The sequence below is a fragment of the Macaca thibetana genome, unplaced genomic scaffold (assembly GCF_024542745.1).
Source record: "Macaca thibetana thibetana isolate TM-01 unplaced genomic scaffold, ASM2454274v1 unplaced_scaffolds12, whole genome shotgun sequence".
In the NCBI taxonomy this organism is placed as follows: domain Eukaryota; kingdom Metazoa; phylum Chordata; class Mammalia; order Primates; family Cercopithecidae; genus Macaca; species Macaca thibetana.
Genome location: NW_026088801.1, coordinates 13,329 through 26,198, shown reverse-complemented (window position 1 = coordinate 26,198; position 12,870 = coordinate 13,329). Strand labels below are relative to the sequence as shown.

Here is a 12,870-nt window from a genome sequence, read left to right as displayed (position 1 = left end):
CCTTTGTTTTTAATATCGTACGAACTTGCCATTTTGTAGGCCAAAAACAGCAAATATTGGCAGTTTCCTACAGTTCAACTGAATAAAATATGATCATGGCCTTTTGTGAAACCATGAAGAAAAGGTGGATATCTCAATATGTGTTTCCAGACTGGCTTTGTTCCTGAAGCGGTCACTCTGTTCACTCAGGATATTAGACACTGAAGAATAAACATCAATATCCCACCAAGAAAACCAAAGGAATGAAATAATTTTGCATCCACCTTGGAACCTTTTTAGGACAAGGCAGGACACAAACTTCTAAAAAGCTGCAATTGTCCCTCTGTATACACAGGGACATGGATTCCAGAACACGCCCCGAGTTTACCCAAATCTACGTATCCACAGGACCCCACGGCCACCCTATGGAACCACATGTAGGAAACGTCGGCCCTCCACAAAGCCAGGTTTTTTCAGTAAGGGTTTGGTTGGAAAAAAAATTAACATAAGTGATCCTTCGAAGCTCAAAACCCATGTTGTTCAGGGTCAGCTGCATTTATTACTTGTGTCATATCTGAGGCCTGAAAGCCATCATTCTCGATACCTTAATGTGACGGTTAACAAACTAACTGTTCCGATTAGAAAGAGGAAAAAGCTTATTTTTAAGCTGACAATGAGAGTGGATGCGGCTACGGTGAACGGAGAACAGACCTAAGCAAGCACCAAGGCTGGGGTGACTGCCTGTGCTCAGACCCACCAGGGCCTGTTCTTCCATCTCCCTCTGCTGAAAGGGATAACCTCCTTCTCCCTCCGCCACGACTAAAGGGCCTTTTTAAAATATTCACACGAGAAGTGCTATGAAAAGCTGAAAGGTCACAGATAACATTTTTAAAAATAAACATTAACGTAAGCATTTAATTTTCGTATAAGGAGTAAGGAAAGGATCCAGTTTCAGCTTTCTACTTATGGCTAGCCAATTTTCCCAGCACCATTTATTAAATAGGGAATCCTTTCCCCATTTCTTGTTTCTCTCAGGTTTGTCAAAGATCAGATGGCTGTAGATGTGTGGTATTATTTCTGAGGACTCTGTTCTCTTCCATTGGTCTATATCTCTGTTTTGGTACCAGTACCATGCTGTTTTGGTTACTGTAGCCTTGTAGTATAGTTTGAAGTCAGGTAGCGTGATGCCTCCAGCTTTGTTCTTTTGACTTAGGATTGTCTTGGAGATGCGGGCTCTTTTTTGGTTCCATATGAACTTTAAAGCAGTTTTTTCATACGAAAATTAATTCAAGATGGATTAGAGACTTAAATGTTAGACCTAGTACCATAAAAATCCTAGAGGAAAACCTAGGTAGTACCATTCAGGACATAGGCATGGGCAAAGATTTCATGTCTAAAACACCAAAAGCAACGGCAGCCAAAGCCAAAATTGACAAATGGGATCTCATTAAACTCAAGAGCTTCTGCACAGCAAAAGAAACTACCATCAGAGTGAACAGGCAACCTACAGAATGGGAGAAAATTTTTGCAATCTACTCATCTGACAAAGGGCTAATATCCAGAACCTACAAAGAACTCAAACAAATTTACAAGAAAAAAACAAACAACCCCATCAAAAAGTGGGCAAAGGATATGAACAGACATTTCTCAAAAGAAGACATTCATACAGCCAACAGACACATGAAAAAAAATGCTCATCATCACTGGCCATCAGAGAAATGCAAATCAAAACCACAATGAGATACCATCTCACACCAGTTAGAATGGCGATCATTAAAAAGTCAGGAAACAACAGGTGCTGGAGAGGATGTGGAGAAATAGGAACACTTTTATACTGTTGGTGGGATTGTAAACCAGTTCAACCATTATGGAAAACAGTATGGCGATTCCTCAAGGATCTAGAACTAGATGTACCATATGACCCAGCCATCCCATTACTGGGTATATACCCAAAGGATTATAAATTATGCTGCTATAAAGACACATGCACACGTATGTTTATTGCGGCACTATTCACAATAGCAAAGACTTGGAATCAACCCAAATGTCCATCAGTGACAGACTGGATTAAGAAAATGTGGCACATATACACCATGGAATACTATGCAGCCATCAAAAAGGATGAGTTTGTGTCCTTTGTAGGGACATGGATGCAGCTGGAAACCATCCTTCTTAGCAAACTATCACAAGAAGAGAAAACCAAACACCGCATGTTCTCACTCATAGGTGGGAACTGAACAATGAGATCACTTGGACTCGGGAAGGGGAACATCACACACCGGGGCCTATCATGGGGAGGGGGGAGGGGGGGGGGGGGGATTGGGGGGGAGTTATACCCGATGTAAATGACGAGTTGATGGGTGCAGCGAGTTGATGGGTGCAGCACAGCACACAACAAGGCACAAGTATACATATGTAACAAACCTGCACGTTATGCACATGTACCCTAGAACTTAAAGTATAATAATAATAAATTTAAAAAAAAAAAAAAAAAAAAAAAAAAAAAAAAAAAACGTAAGCATTTAACAAGCCCATTACGATTTAAAGGAAAAACAAAAACGGTATTAAGTTCCTGGGTGCAGGGGCTCATGGCCGTAATCCCAGCACTTTGGGTGGCCGAGGTGGGCGCATCACCTGAGGTCAAGAGTTTAAGACCAGCCTGGCCAACATGGTGAAACCCCTTCTCTAACGAAAATACGAAAATTAGCCAGGCATGGTGGCGGAAGCCTGTAGCCCCAGTTACTTGGGAGGCTGAGGGAGGAGAATCACTTGAACCCGGGAGGGAGAGTTTGCGATGAGCCAAGATCGTGCCATTGCACGTCAGCCTGGGCGTTGAGTGTGAAACTCCATCCCAAAAAGAAAAAAAAATATAAAGTTTTCCTTCCAATGAACCTATCATTCAGCCACCGAGGTATCCTATAGCTACTTATTCAGCCATGAGATACACCACAGGCGATATAGGCGAACAGGACACAGTTCTTCCCTGAAAGAAGGCTGCACCCTCAACAGAAGGGAGGCACATACTCCGAATGGAATCGGCATAGGGAACAGATGCTGCTGCAGGTGAAACTGGCTGCACAGAGCACCCACTCAAGTGTCTGAGAAACAAGGAGCCGTTGGTGCCATCACCTTCCATACTTGAGCTGGGGCAGTGGGGAGCCTGTCATCACCAAGGACAAAAAGCCCCAGAACCACACAACGAGCTTACAAACTCACCGAGGCGATGACTGAGCAATGTGTGTGGAGTGATGCGAACACACAGATGTCAGGGCCACGCGCGGCGTTGGTTTTGTGCATCAACCTGAGCGTGCCCGGGGTGCCCAGATGGCTGGTTCTGCATTATTTCTGTGTGAGATGCATGTTTGCCTCTGGACTGAGTGGAGACCCATCCTCGCCGGCGTGGGGGGCACCACCCTATCCACCCAGGGCCCGAGTAAAACAGCAAGGCGGGGAAAACTGGGTTCACTCCACCTGTCTGGCTGATGGGCCAGTGACATCTGTCTTCTGCAGCCCGTGCTTCTGGGTCTCAGCTCCTCAGACCACGGTGGGATCCGCACCCTCCGCTTCTCAAGTCTTCAAGCCACACCCTCCCAGGACTCTAGCTTGCAGCCTGTGGGTCCTGGGGCTTCTTGGACTCTGTAGCCCCTGCAGCAAGCCTCGCCCTGGAGACACACGCACACCCGGCTGGCTGTCTCTCTGGAAGCCCTGACTAAAAGCCGCCCCTAAAAGTGGTCTTCAGAATTTCTTTCTAGCCCTAAGATCCCAGCGCCCCTCCTACAATTCTAGGCGGAAAGGTGAACGGAGACCAATGGACAGAGGTGTGTGCGAGGACACGCCAGGCAGCAGCACTGGGCAGGAGGGCACTAACGCTCACTAAGCAAAGAATCAATGTTGCTTGCCACAAAAATGAGAGCAGTAAAGATTTCTTCAAACAGAAATGAGTTTGTATCATGATTTGCTCTTAATACATAAGAAAGCATAAAAGTAGGCCTATTAACAATTACATAAGTCTTTAGAGGCCCTTGAACTACTTCTGCCCCGAGTCCTTCCCTTGCTATTGATGGAAATATGGGAGAAACCAGGAGGTCTGAGCGTGGACCTGGCCGTGCTCCCAGGGGCCGAGGAAAGCACCCATCTGTCCAGTCTTCCCTCCACCCCGCGGGGCTCCCTCTTACCCAGACTCTTGGGCTGACGCGGCTCATGCACTCAACAGCGCCATCATTAAACGTTTAGCTTCGCATCACGAGGGCCTCCTCTGGCCTCTTCTGACCACTCCTGAACCTCCAGTCAGCATTAGTCTGCAGGACACGCGTGGACAAAGTTGATGGATCACGGCCTCCAACGAGGAAGGTGCCAGGCAAGGAGTCGGAGAGCCGGGGATGGAGCAGCCCTCACCCAGGGAGGCGAAGGCCAACAGCGGCCACCACCGAGGACCTCCCTTCCCACCCTGAGGGCAGCTCACCCAGGGAAGCGAAGGCTGACGCCGGCCACCACTGAGGGCCTCGAGGGCTCTCCCCACCCCGAAGGCGGCTGCGATCACATTTTCCCATCGCACCAAGAGACCCCTGTATTGAGCACAAACCTTTCCAACCTTCGAATCAATAAGGAATCACAACACAGACATTCCCTCAATCCAAATGGCCAGCCCACACAACAGACATGCAATCATACACATTTCCTGTGGGAAAATCAGTCAGTCTCTGGGGCCTCGCGCCAGGGGTGGGGGAGCATCATGGGGAGACGCCCCAGCCCCAGCCTGGCTCCTCCCTCTATAGCTCCTTTTCCCTCCTCTTCCCCCCGCCCCTTCCCACCCCCTCCTAGCCTCAGAGGCTCCTTCCTCAAATTCTTTCCCCTTGATGAAGTCATTCATGCCCAAAATACAAGGCAAAGTCATGGGGGCTCAAGAGAAAATCCATACCGTGGCTCGCGTTTTAGATTCTCATAAGTTTGAGAATAACCAAGCAAGAATCTTTGGCATCTGAATGGTCTGAAGGATTCTGAGCTCAATGTCCTGCACTGGCCCGGAGTGGATCATGGGTGTCTCGGACATCTTCACAACTCTACACCAGTTATTTTGAAACACACCAGCAGAATAGAACCATGTGAATAGCTGCTTCTCAGTTAAAAGTAGGAAAACACTCCAAAAGCTGCCCTCAAGGAACATCCTTCCCATGAGGAGTTTTCTGCATCGGGCCCTTCAGGCACAGGCAAGGCCCCTGGGCCCAACTCCCTCATCCCTGCGTCATAAAGCAGCAAAGACAGTGGGGAATAAAGCAAGTGAAGGAGTCAGTCCCGCACAAAACGGGCTCCAGAAGCCACAGCTACTCTCCCAGTGTGGGAGCCAAGTTCAGAGACCTGGAAACACCAGCATTCCCAGGGAGGAGGGCAGAACAATGCCATTTCCCCCTAGTTTAGGGAGACACCACCCCACGTCCTCTGGCCTTAAAAGAGGAGAGACTTCACATAAATGATTTCAATGACTCCACCACACACAGAAAGTGGGCTGAGGGCTAACACAACCATATAAATGCCTGGCAAAAACACACTAAATGAACACACAGATAAGCAAGGTTCTCCTGTTATCCACCAAATATTCAGAAACAAATCCAGTAAGCAATCTCTTTGCAATCAAAAGACCAATTCAGAGGTGCAGATTAAAAATAAACATACAACTGAACCCTTAATACACCAAGAACCAAATTCCACGGAAGTGTTATCACATCACCACCTCCCAGCTGAAGGAAGCAGCACTGGCCACTGACCAGCTGTTCACTCGTGGATCAGTGAACGAAAGGCAGTGCTGTCCAGGACAATGATGAGATGTTAACCTGAAAAGGGCAAAATTGCAGAGGCTGGAGGGACCTTCCAGGTAACCCGTCCCCCTCAGTGGACAGAGGACCCCCGTGGGACCACAGAGCCCAGAGCTCCAGTGTGTTCGGGGCAAGGACTCAACTGCAACCCTGATGATGTCCGAACGCCTTCTGCCCTTCTGTGTCTCTGCCCCACTAACAGAGAATCCGTGAATGCTAAGGAAATGTAACGCATTTTACAATACATGTAGATTTTTAGCAAATTAAAGATAAACAGTGACAAACTTTGAGAATTAACTAAAATATAGTTCAGTGAATGCCCAAACTCAAAGCTAGTCTCCAAGAGGTGATAAGCTGTGTGTGGTGGTTAACGCCTGTAAATCCCAGCAGTTGGGGAGGCTGACGCAGGAGAATCACTTGAGCCTAGAAAGTTGGGGTTGCAGTGAGCTGTCATTGCACTACTGCACCCAGCCTGAGAAACAGAGTGAGACTGTCAAAAACAAACAAACAAAAACAAATTAAAGGAGTTCAAATGAACTCGCCCATACGCTTTAAATTTTCATTTGGGTACATGGGGTGATCTAGTTCCTTTTTCCCTTGCAATACATGAATAATCTAATAATTAAATATAATCTAACAATTACATGGGAAAATTTAATTATTTTCCCATTTCATTATTCCCTATCTCAGGGAAAAAGTTAAAAGTATTCCCTATTTCAGGGAAAAAGCTAAAAATCATTTTAAACCTTCCTTCCACAAAACAGTATACTCAGTCATCTCTATCTGCTTGATCATGTGGAATTCAGCTTCACATGTCTACAATACGGTTTTTGTTAAACAGCGTTTATGTAGACAGGCGAGAGAAAGAAACACTTGGTCTATGTAGAAGCAGCAGAAGACACGTTTTAACAGAAAAGGGAGAAGATACCACCGTGTGAATCTGGAAATTCTGTCGTCATCTTGTCCACACACACAGAAAACACCCAAGCACGTGCCTAGTGTCCAACAGGAGCACAGAAAGGACAGGGTTCCTCCAGTTGTTTAATGACCAGCCCCACTTGTCACCGCCACATAACAAAATCCGCACGGCAACTTCAGCACGTTTCATTCACGATTCCACGGAAATCAGGCTGAAGAACATACAGATGTTTTGCCCACATTTAAAAATCCAAGTGTGGGACTCATAGAAATAAAACACATTATGGGTTCACTTAACTTTTCCAAATTTTTACTTGGAGAAACCTATAAAGTTCTTGTCAGTTACATCCTTAAGTTTTTCAGTAATTTTTAAATGCGAAGGTCAGGCAAGACTTGTAAAGAGGTACACACATACGGCCCGGCGCGGTGGCTCACACCTATAATCCCAGCACTTTGGGAGGCCGAGGTTGGCAGATCACGAGGTCAGGAAACCGAGACCATCCTGGCTAACACGGTGAAACCCCGTCTCTACTAAAAATACAAACAATTAGCCAGGCGTGGTGGCGGGTGCCTGTAGTCCCAGCTACTCGGGAGGCTGAGGCTGGAGAATTGCATGAACCCGGGAGGCAGAGCTTGCAGTGAGCAGAGAGCTGAGATCTCACCACCGCACTCCAGCCTGGGTGACAGAGGGAAACTGTCTCAAAAAAAAAAAAAAAACAAAGGAGGTACACACATACATGCCATGTTCTTCTCTCAAAGAGACGGGCCCTTTTTTAAGATTCCAGAAGTAAATGTGGTTGTCATCCTGCTTTTGAGAGGATGGGCTGTGTTTTAAGCATGAACAGACTTTCCTCCATGCACCAAGGATGCACCATGGGGGCAGTGCTGCCGCCGCCTCCCCAGTCTCTGCTCAGGGTGGGGCAAGGGGAGCTCCGTTGTCTCCCGTATACACCGTCAACAGGCCAGGTGCTCAGGAGGCGGCTTCCAGGACTCGCTGTAGGCATTCGTCAGCAGGGCAGGCAGTGCCTCGTGCTGGTGGGCAGTGCCATGGTGGGCATCCAGCAGTAAGGGGGTCTTGCACTTCACTCCCTGGGCCCAGCCGCAGACAGAGGGGAAAGAGACACCTGTATCGTAACTCATGTGTATTTATAGATACACAGAGACTCTGCAGTGCAAGGTGCAGAACTAGAAGGAATCATGGAAATAAGAGGGAAGACATTTGGTTACGACTGGCAGAGTCACCTCAAGCCTCAGCACTTCCTGCCGGAGCCCTCACTGACCAGACTCCTCCAGGGTCACTGCCACTGCCTTGCCCAGCTCATGACAGGGCAGACAGTGACAGAGCCTCAGAACAACCTCCCACTCCTCCTCCCAGCCCAGGGGATGAGCTGTTCATGAGTGTCCCAAAGCCTGAATGCGGGAACACAGAGGTGACTGAGCAGAAAGGGGGACAGCCACAATGGCCGGCGGGGTGTGCAGATATTGCGGGGCACCCCAGCAGCCCTTTCCGTCTTAAAGAGGACGGCCACGGGTGTGCTGATGCTCCCGCGTGACCCAGCCGTCCTCTCTCCACCTTATAGGGGAATGGCCACGGGTGTGCGGATATTCCCGGGTGCCCCAGAGCCCTTTTCACCTTAAGGAGATTTTCACAGTCTCATATCAGTCTCCAAACTATTCAGTGAGGTTGGAGGAGTATCACTGTGGACCAACACTGATTGGCACCAAGTAAGGGCGATTTTATAACCATGTCTCAACCATGAAACAATCAGGTCTTTGGCCATCTGGTCTAAGCTTTTTCTGTAACAAAGTTGGATAATTTAGTTGAACTTTGGTTTTCCAAAGCTTGTTACAGAAACCACATCTTCCTAGGTGTGGCTCTGTGGTGTCACGTGCACACTTCAGTAGCCAGGCTTGCCAAGACTCACGGCACGTTACACGTTCACCTGAGAAGGCTGCTGAATCATTGAGGGCTCTGGCGTGCTCTGAAATGAATTTGCCACTTCAGCCTACACTCTACTCCCTTGTTTGGTTAAAGAAACCCAAAAAGCAGAATTTGTTTTGGCCAATCGCCTGCTGACCCAACTGCAGAGGTTTTAATTAGAGTACTTTCATTGCATCATAGAAAGCAAAGTCATATAGATCAACTCATTATTACCACTCCAAAGGTTTAGTAAATCTCCAGATAATCAGGCAAACATTTTAAGAAGCTACATTAAGGTTTACAATACTCAAAATTTAAAACTACATCCATGCTCCAAAAAAAACACACCATTCCCATTTTAGATGGCCAAATGCATATGAGAAAGAAAGAAACGTGCTGAGCGCATTTTTTTTGGGTAATCTTATGGAGAAACTGCCACTTTAAAAAATGGCTCTAGTTCCTGGCTCCAGATGGGTGTGGTGGGTTGCCTCACTCAATTTCAACTCCACCTGAAGCTGGGACACTAGAAATCCATTCGCAGACTCCACGGCACCAGAATTCCCACTTCTGGAAACAGCCAGGAATGCAGTCCTGTAGCAGAGAATTCTTTCCTGCCCACCCTAACTGTCCTCTGTGGAAGGCGAGGCGACAGTCAAAGACAAGTCCACCCCCCTAGTCGCAACTGCACCACGAAGAACCATTTCAAGGTGGGAAGTGATTGATCAGTGGGAACAGGCAGTTTAGCTAATCACTTATAAGGCAGAGAAGGGGGGTTTGAAGGCCTGTATCTGGTCTTGTCCTCGGTAAACGGTCATCCGCCAGTCAGCCTAAGCCACATGGGAAGGGGCTTCTTGCAGTAAAAGTGGGGGCGCAGTTGTGGGGAGGGGGAATGTCTTAACAATCACTGTTTTACAGGATCACAGGGCTCAGGCAATGTTCAGTATTGTCACACACCAAGGTTTTTACAGTCTGAAGAAAACTACAGTCCTAAAGTGTCAGTTCTCAAAGCCCTTAAGTTCCTCCTGCTAAGATTCCCAGAGTCTCCACTTCTTGCACCGAACCCCAACTTGCACAGGCACCTGCGTCTTCCTCCTGCAGCAAATGCAGCAAGCAAGCTGTGGCTCTGCTGCTGTAATATGCCATGCAGCCCTAACACCACAGCAGAGCAATGGCTCTGGCCTGAATGTCCCCAAAACCTCATGCTGAAACCATCTCCGAAGGGATACATTAAGAGGTGGGGCCTTTGGGAAGTCCTGCTCTCAGGACTGGGGTTGGTGTCCTTGTTGGGAGGCCTAGAGGAGCCCTCCTGCTCCTCCACCACGTGAGTTCTGACGAGACGACCGCTGCCACGCAACACCTGTTGAGATGCTGCCGTCTGTGAGCCACAGGCCCTGGGGCACCAGATGTGCAGGTGCCTTGACCTTGGACTGCCTTGACCTTGGACTTTCCAGCTTCCAGAGCTGTGAGCAATAAATGTCTCTTTACAAATCACCCAATCGACAGCAGCCGGACAGAGACAGTAATGTCACAACATGAGTCACTTTCTCAGTGGGCCAGAGGACTCCCCATGAGCCACCACTGTAAAGCAAGAACTCCCTGGAGGATGGAAAGGGGTTCACAAGGAATTCTACCCAGCACCAGGGTGTCTGTCCTTTCTTGCAGGAAGACAGCTGAGCCATGGCAGGAAACTACAGGGTGGGTGGGGCTGGACTGGACAGTAATGTGTCACCTGCTCATCTAAGCCTCAGTCTCCTGCCTCTCATCACGACAGTGGGGGTAACACCCCCCTCACCTGAGCTGTTGGGGGAGGTAAGAGTGCTGGGTGATTAACAATTGTTAGTTCCACAGAAATAAGGCAAAGAATCTGCCCCATGTCTTATAAAACCAAATCAGCCCAGGAATTCCACATCACTACTAATTTGCATGGGAAAATACCAGATTCTCCTAAGTTCTGGCATGTCATTTGTATTAATAAAGTTTGCAGAGTTTTCACATACTAAGTATATAAAACAGGAAAATAAATCATGCAATTTGGAGGCTGAAGCAGGAGACTCACTTGAGCACAGGCGGCGGAGGTTGCAGTGAGCCGAGGCCTCGCCACTGTACTCCAGTCTGGGTGACAGAACGAGACTCCATCTCAAAAAATAAAAAAAAAAAGATTTTGCTGCTTCATACTAGTAAAGTGGGCAGACTCTACATGCCAACTCTTATTCAAAGGTCGCCTAACACTGACTCAGGAACTCTGGCCCTGATGTGCTTGGAGTTTTAATCCTAACAGTGTTAAAGACCACTCCCCCAGGAGCTCTGAACAAGTACTCCAGGTATACGCTGAACAAGACCACACACTCTGACCGAAATCTAACTTCCCAGACCCAAACTACAGAACCACAGAAGACACTGCTTCTGTCCAACTTTGTGTTCTGCCATCGTTTGTGTCCATTATTTTCTACAAACCATCTCATTAGAATTTAGGGCACACAAAAGGCCGATACAACAGGGTTACTTTTCAAAGGTTTGGAGGTGAAGAACAGATACAATGCATTAGCTTCCTATTGCTGCTGCAACAAATTACCACAAATGCAAACCTCCTCTCAGCCCTGGAAGTCAGGAGTCCCAGGGCTGAAGTCAAGGGGTCAGTAGCTTGTATTCCTGCCTGGAGTCTCCCAATTCATAGAAGCCACCATGCAGCTTGACTCACAGCCCCACACCCCTCCTACCACTGCCCCGGCCTCAGCCCTGCACCCCTCCGGACCCTGCCCCTGCCCTACACTCGTCCTCTCCCCCACAGCCCTCTGGCCTCTATCTCGTCCTCAGGTCTCCTCCTCTGAGGCAGACCCTCGTACTGCCTTCTCAAAAGGCACATGTGAAGACACTGGACCCACCTGGACAACCCAGGGTCCTCTCCCATCTCACTGTCCGTTACACTCACATCTGCAAAGCCTCTTTTGCCATGGAAACTTCATTATACTAACAATCATTTAACAAGTCCATTCTAATGATGTGAACATTGGCATTGTTTTCCTCCTAATGAACAGATCAGTCACCCATGTAACCTATAAATATTTGACTATTAAATATACAATACTGTAGGAGACAGAGATGAGGAAGACGGTTCCTCCCTGAAAGACGACTGGACCCTAGACGGAGGGATAAACATTCTGAACAGAATCAACATAACTCAACATTTGAGTCGGAGAGGTCAAGCAATAAGACGTTCAAAGAAGCAACCAGAAAGTATGTACTGTGCCTGTAGTTCACATCTGCGCCTGGCGTCATGAGCACGAGCATGCGGACACGCACACAGGGCCCAAGTGTAAAGATCAAATATAAGGAGCTTTCCACTGTAGTATTTAACTAGATCTTATTACAAAATAGCCTCCTGATTTTTTTTCCAAAAAGTTCTCTGTAATTAAGGAAATTAATTTTCCCCTAAAAGGCATTTCTCTAGCTATCATTCCATATAAACTAAATGGGCATATTAAAGAAAAAAGACAAGGCCGGGCGCGGTGGCTCAAGCCTGTAATCCCAGCACTTTGGGAGGCCGAGACCCAGGGGAGGATCACGAGGATCACGGAGGTCAGGAGATCGAGACCATCCTGGCTAACACGGTGAAACCCCGTCTCTATTAAGAAATACAAAAAACAAAAAACTAGCCGGGCGAGGTGGCGGGCGCCTGTAGTCCCCAGCTACTCGGGAGGCTGAGGCCGGAGAATGGCGTAAACCCGGGAGGCGGAGCTTGCAGTGAGCTGAGATCCGGCCACTGCACTCCAGCCTGGGTGACAGAGCGAGACTCCGTCTCAAAAAAAAAAAAAAAAAAAAAAAAAAAAAAAAAGACAAATGTTTGACTTCGGGGGTTTGCCTACGACTTGAATAAGCATGATTTTCTTCTGGCCAAGCAGGGAGCAGCTGGACCAGACTGGAGGGAAGGAAGAACAAATTTCCACTCTGACCTCAGTTGGGCACCAGAGTCTTCCCTGTCAGAATGTGGGTGTGGTGCTTCCCACACACCAGCCTCTGACGAAACTCAGCCCAAGGGTGTGGGAAAAGGCTGTCTACTTCTGAAAAATCTACAAAGTGCAGACACATCAAAAGCTTCAGAAGACTGTAAAGGGCCAAGGAGACCACTACACCCTTGGAGTTTACAGAAAATGGTCAGCATCACACGTGCCTGAGGTCCAGGGTCAGCTCCCGGCTGCCGCGACGCCGTGAACGCAGCCCTGGCTTCCCCTCTGATGTAGAGAG

The 12,870-nt window shown here is 48.0% G+C and overlaps 1 long non-coding RNA gene across 4 annotated transcripts in view; it reads right to left on the bottom strand.

Annotated features, from left to right (window-relative positions):
• Positions 1 to 12,870, bottom strand: part of LOC126947250 (uncharacterized) — a 41,509-nt gene that overhangs the window by 15,317 nt on the left and 13,322 nt on the right. The window contains exons 1-2 of one of the 4 annotated variants that reach the window (XR_007722984.1): positions 4,155 to 7,741; positions 3,451 to 3,641 (exon numbers count right to left, since the gene is read on the bottom strand). The exons of 2 other annotated variants lie outside the window; for them this stretch is intronic. This is a non-coding gene — a long non-coding RNA (uncharacterized LOC126947250). Of the gene's footprint in view, positions 1 to 3,450; positions 7,742 to 12,870 lie in introns of those variants that run through there. One more of the 4 variants, XR_007722983.1, reaches the window with a different exon arrangement.